Here is a 7,307-nt window from a genome sequence, read left to right as displayed (position 1 = left end):
GGCTCGATTGCTCGATATTCTTGCTTGGTTGATTGTTTGGCTAGCTAGGTGTTATCTCTGAATATATTTTCTCTAATATTTCATATTTTTCTTCAGATTCCCCTCTTATCTTAAATTTACTTAATTTTCTTTTATATTTATTTAGATTTTTTGAGTTAAACTTAGTTTTGTAGGATTTTGACAATAAAAGCTCTTATTTTGCATTTATATTTGTTTTTTTTATGGATGAGATCCAACATAAGAATTTTGTTGTGACATTTAGTTCGGCTATTGCGCATTTGTGGGGTGATTCATACAGGTTTAAGCGTTTATGTTTTCTTAATTTTTTTTTAGATTTATTTAGATTTTTTGAGTTAAACTTAGTTTTGTAGGATTTTGGCAATAAAAGCCCGTATTTTGCATTTATATTTGTTTTTTTATGGATGAGATCTAACATAAGAATTTTGTTGTGACATTTAGTTCGGCTATTGCGCATTTGTGGGGTGATTCATACAGGTTTAAGCGTTTATGTTTTCTTAATTTTCTTTTAGATTTATTTAGATTTTTTGAGTTAAACTTAGTTTTATAGGATTTTGGCAATAAAAGCTCGTATTTTGCATTTATATTTGTTTTTTTATAGATGAGATCAAACTTAAGAATTTTGTTGTGATATTTAGTTCGGCTATTGCTCATTTGTGGGGTGATTCATACAGGTTTAAGCGTTTATGTTGTGGTTTGATTATTGCCTTAAGATCAGATTTTTTTTTTCATGGATGACTTTGTGAAGAATACAATGTTTTTTCCCTTACTTTTTCAAAACAATAACATCTCTTTTTCTAAAGTTTTTTGGAACTTTATCAGTTTCAATTTTGTGGTTTATTCTAAACAATACATGCATCTTTGTGAAATGCCTGTACATGGATGTATTATGCTCATTCCGCCAAATCCTAATGCATGTACATGGATGTATTATGCTCATTCCGCCAAATCCCAATAATGGTTTTATGCATGCTAAAAAAATAATATGCTGCTCAACGCTCAAATAAAAGTTTTAAGTTGGCTTAACTTGTTTTTGAACAAAAGAGTACAAGTACATTAAGCATAATCCAACTTTAATATTTTGATACTAAGTTCTGACCAGTTTATATTATATTCTCCTGTTTAAATTTTGTTCCCTAATTGTATAATAATTTGCTAACATGAATGAGTGTTTATTCTGTTCAGCCTATTAAATTTAAAGTGCTGCACGTTCCCTACGTTTGATTTCTTATTTTTTAACATGTTTATCCATAGTTTGCTTAATAAAATTTTAACTTATCATAATACTACCATACCACCACAATACAACCATATTTTTATCACAACAACACCATAATATCACACTAATAACACCACTATACAACTTCACTATTACTATCACATTACAACCACTAATGTCACCACAATACAACTATATTTTTATCACAATAATGTCATAATACCGCACTAATAATGCCACTATACAATCATACTATTAACCCACATTAAAATCATTATTAACCACAGTACAACCACATTTGTATCACCATAACACCATCATAATACACTAATACTACAACTATATAACCAAACTATTAACACAATATTACAACCACTAATAACACCAAAATACAACCATATTTTTATCACAATAACATCATAATATCATGCTAATAACACCGCTATACAACCACACTATTAACCCCACAATACAACCACTAAAAACACCACAATATAACCATGTTTGTATCACAAAAACACCATACTATTATACTAATAACACCATAACATAGCCATACAATCACACTAATAACACCATACTAATATACTAATAATACCATACTATTTTATGTTCAATTTCTTGTTGAAGTTGCTGTCACTATTAAAACTTGGGAAATACCTGCATGCATCAATTGGTTATTCTTCGTTGATGTTATTCTTAGCTTATCAAGAGATAACTGGATATTCTGATTCAAACTTAGCATCCCATATATCCTTAATGCTTTAATGCCTTACCAATAACATTTACAGATGTTTTTGTTCATATAAGATGTATTCTATGTTCAATTTCTTGCTGAAGCTTATGTCACTATTCAAACTTGGGAAATACCTGCATGCATCAATTGGTTATTCTTCGCTGATGTTATTCTTGGCTGGTTATTCTCAACTTATCAAGAGATAACTTGATATTTTTATTCAAACTTAGCATCCCATACATCCTTGATGCTTTTCTTGGGTCATCAACTGCTTGGCATCTCACACTATCACAAATTGGAATGTTATGTTTAGGAATTCTCTGATATTCCTCTCGCAAACAAATTAAGTAATTATTGTCTTCTAACTTGTAAAGCATTCAAGGGATATATGGCACTTGAGTATGTAACATCGGGCTACTTGGCATTAAAGGCAGATGTATACAGTTTTGGCATTGTTGCATTGCAAATAATTACTGGTAAGAGTGTCACCAAGCTAACGGATCTAGGAAACCTCCACCTTTTGGACTGGGTAAGGATTTGTTTAGGATCATTTTTGTTTTTGATAACTTGGTAGGCGCACATTCTAAAAGAAATGGGAGATACTGCTGCTTGTTGATTCAACTATTACGCGCAAGCATCTAACTCAGAAAATCTGGTGGAATCCTGATGGCAATGAGACTTCTACTTCAGAAAACCTGATATAACAATTGCAGTGATGTTTTTTGATGATTTAGGGTACTTAAAAAACTTTAAACTCTCTTTTTCTCTTAAGACTTCGCGTTAATGTCTGTCTATTGCTTCTTATTTGTTATTATTTTTTGGGATAAGATTTTCTGCTACTAGTGTGATTAGAGTGATGATATTCTTTAGACTCAATTTGTTTATTCATATGTGATATTTTTATAAATATGAATTGCAGGTACAAAGTCACCACCGACTCATGGTCATTCACTAATCACTACTTATTGGATCGTCAAACATAAAGATCAAAGAATTAGTATAAAGGCAGAGTTTAAATTTAATGTATTTCTTTGAATTTTTTGAGTTGATGTAAGTCATAAGTGCATGTGTATAAATAAATAAATGTAATTGCTTTTGTGTAAAATTTTGTATAATTACTTTTTATATTTTGATTTTTATTTGGGATTTTTTTTGTAGTTTTGATATTCTTGTTTAATTTGTAAATTGTAAAATTTGTAATTAAAATTTTGTGAGAAAATATTAATATTCATTTTGTGTAAAATTTTGTATGAAATTTATTCTTGAATTTTTTTTTATTTAATCTATGTTTTATGAAATTTATTGTTGATATTTGTTTGGAATTAAATTATTAATACAAAGACTTTTTTTAGAAAAAAAATATTATTTTAATTTTATTTAAAAAAATTAATTATTTTAGTAATTTTATTTTCTAATGAGTCAATTCGAGCCGAACACGAACATGAATAAATTTTTCGAGCCAAACACGAACACATCGTTCATGAGCCATTTCGAACACCAGCCAATTTCAAACGAGCTGAACACGAGCCAAGCCCGAGCTCGCTCATGCTCCACTCGTTTACAGTCCTAGCAGTGGCCGACGGAGATTGGTGGTGGTCGACGGTGGTAGGAGTGCTTGATAGCTATCGGTGGTTGTTGACTGCGATCCGCGGTGGTCGACGACGGCAGGAGTGGTGCTGGAATTTAGTTTCTTCTCAAAGCTTCAAGTTTTTTCTCAACCCTCAAGCTCTCCTCCCCCTCATGAGCGAGATGTAACTCTATTTATAGAGTCCCAACTTCAATAAATGAGAGAATATGAATCAGTTTGATCGATCAGCTCAGAAGACTTCCCTCAAGCAAATGATGATTGATGGACATGTGAGTGCATTGATGATGTCTGAATTAAGCGATTTTAGGCTTGTTGGATTTGTCTCGCCAAGACGCTCTATGCGACTTTAAACTTGTTGGATTCGACATCTATTTGACCTCCCAAATGTGTCCGGAAAACTTTCAAATATGGTTTAATGACTTAATCAGTGCTTGATTTGGTTTATATTGGATCAAAATTGGTACCATTGGGTCCGTCTCGTCGAGCCGATCAGTTTGATTATACTTTTGAAAAGATTGCCTCGAGATTCATGCTGGATGGTGGAGATTAGTTGGAGGCATGTCAACCATTTTCTTTTATATTAAATTTTTTTTTATTCCATTTTTAATTATTATTAATTCAAATAAACCGAAAATTTGAATAATATTAGGTTTGGTAAATTAAAATTTTCTTGAACTGGAGTATTTATGACCTGCTACATGTGACATGGTGCTGCTATTCTGTTGATTTCACAATCTATTAGAGGGAGAGGTAGATTATTTCTTGAAATAAAACTATCATTGAGATTAGATTGTTTTCATTACTAGGCAGGGAGGCAACCGAAATGTGTTAATTAGAGATGTGGAGAAATTAGAAGGGTGATAAGTGTTTTTTTTTTGTGGATCAGATGATGACAAGTTGATTGAGCATTTTCCTCTCATACCCAAAAAATAATCTTATTAAAAAATATTTATTTTTATTATTAGTAACTTCCCATAAAATTATAATATATCTTTTTGAATTTCATTATTTATCATAAATAGCTTGTAAAAAAATGTCCATGGAAGTTCTAAGAGCTTTGAGATTATTGATGTGTTATCAAGAAATTTTGGGTTTGACATGAATCTAGATACATTTTTGAATAAAAATATTCAGATTCAAATTAAAGATTATCCAAAGCCTCGATTTCAACAAGTTTATAGCCAAATTGGCTAATCATCTCTACAAGTTGAACCCGATGATATCAAAATTGGTCAAATGCGAGTTCAATCCGGTTCAGATAAATCAATTAAGACATATTTAGAAGCTTCGGACTATTAAATGAATGATCAAATGAACTTTAAATTTCACATACATATAGTTAAATTGAGCGTGTGGACGAGAGGAATCCAACGAGCCCAAAATCTCTCAATTTCAAAGTCATTAAGACCCTCAAATTATCAAATAAAAACTCTATGATAAAGGGGGATCATTGTGGATTATTTAATAGGTGGTTACGAAAATTATTCACCAAAGAACCAAAATGCACTCTCCCCCCAAAATTATAAATAGATCATCTCTCTTCACTTGAGGGGAGAGGAGATGAAGTTGAATTCCAGTGTTGTTTTAAACCGAAGCTAGAAGGTAACTTTCGATCTCCAAAGCCACTGATCATTGTCTGCCGCCACCGTCAACTACTGTCAACCGCCCCTGCTTGCAGCCGTCAACAAACTCTACTTGCTAATAAAGTACATAAATACGATGTAACGAATAACACATTCTTAAATATCCAACAATAACTTTTAGCTCTGTAGCTATCTACTATATTTGCTTGTTAACATCATACACTAAATACGTGGGTCCGTCTCGTCGAGCCGATCAGTTTGATTATACTTTTGAAAATATTGCCTCGAGATTCATGCTGGATGGTGGAGATTAGTTGGAGGCATGTCAACCATTTTCTTTTATATTAAATTTTTTTTTATTCCATTTTTAATTATTATTAATTCAAATAAACCGAAAATTTGAATAATATTAGGTTTGGTAAATTAAAATTTTCTTGAACTGGAGTATTTATGACCTGCTACATGTGACATGGTGCTGCTATTCTGTTGATTTCACAATCTATTAGAAGGAGAGGTAGATTATTTCTTGAAATAAAACTATCATTGAGATTAGATTGTTTTCATTACTAGGCAGGGAGGTAACCGAAATGTGTTAATTAGAGATGAATAACATATAACATTATATTTAAGAATCGATGATAGCCTGTGACCTTCGTAGTCGCCTACGACCCTTACTTGTATATGACATATCCCAGATTTGATTGTAACATATTGAAGACTCGACGACAACTTCCGTCCTTCATACCGAACGATCACCGCCGACCACCATAGGCCATCACCATCAACCGCCAGCCATTATCGACCACTGCTTACGACCATCATAGTTATGATAAAATTGTAATTGTAATATCATATTTTCTAATTCAATAGAGGAGTGAACTTATATACTCACAGTTACATAGCTATTTATTTTAATTTGGTCAATCCCTGTGATTTTTTTCTTTTCGAGAATATTTTCAAGTAAGAATTCTTGGAGTCTCCTCCCACTTTCTTTCAATTATTATCGCATGTATCAAATCTCCATGCTACACTAAAATGTTAACTCATGACTTCACCGTTAAGAATTTTCCAGCACGTAACAATCATAAATGCTGCCGGTCTTATTAAATTTGAACTAAAACTTGTATAACATCAGTTAATATACAATATAAACTCTTGTTGACCTCCTAGAGCAATAAACTAACTCATTAGCTCATTTACAAATCAAGTTGAGTTGAGTTGAGTTGACCGGGCCAATTCAATTTAGACTCTAAATTGTATAATTTTCGTATTGTCGGATTTATCTTGATATAATTATTCCCTTAATGTGAGTCATTGTATAATGTCCGAAATTTAGTTCCGAATTTTAAAGCATATGATGAAGAGTGCATGATACATCATGCAAACAAAATGTATCATTTATTAACACATTTGGCGTTTTCTAGCACGAACTGATTAAAGTTGTAATTTAATAAAGATGCTGCGCAATTTCGTAAGTTTAACGACGATGTCAATGCCAACAGTGCGTAGCAAAGTCGTGACATATTTTACACGAAATATATTATTTAATGCCACCGACCGATTTTCAGATTAAACTTTCTTAGATGATTTATGGGCTTTCTATGTAAATATAAAAGTTTTGGTATATTATAATGTAAATAGATATATTTACAAAACAAGCTTTAAATATGATTTGAATGGCTAAATTGCAAAAGAGAGAGAAGGATTGAAAAATTAATAAATTCAAACTTAACTTAGGGTCCGTTTGAGGCAGTTTATTTGGTGCGGCGGCGTTTTGAAAACGCACCTGGACTGTTTGGTTAAACTGTGTTTTGGCAACTTATGCGTTTTGAAAACGCTAAAAGAAGTTTTTTCACACCGCATCTATCTAGGTGCGGTGACAGCTTTCTGACAGCGGTCTGAATTTTTCAAAAAATTAAAAATTTCTAATAGCCATCGCACCCAGCTTATTAGCAAATTATTTTTAATCAGCTTATCAGGAGATTATTCAATAAGTTGCAGCTGCCCGAACAGACCCTTAAGCTTTGATCAAATGTTCACTGAATTTGACCAACCTTAAGCTTTGATCAATATAAAATTAAGGAGGAAATGTAGAATTTGCATCTGGGAAGTTCCTTTGGAAATAAATGAAAAGAATTTAGAAAGAAACCAACCGAGAGAAAA

This window comes from Phalaenopsis equestris, unplaced genomic scaffold (genome assembly GCF_001263595.1).
Source record: "Phalaenopsis equestris unplaced genomic scaffold, ASM126359v1 Scaffold000174, whole genome shotgun sequence".
NCBI classification, from domain to species: domain Eukaryota; kingdom Viridiplantae; phylum Streptophyta; class Magnoliopsida; order Asparagales; family Orchidaceae; genus Phalaenopsis; species Phalaenopsis equestris.
Note: the sequence above shows the minus strand (reverse complement) of the source record.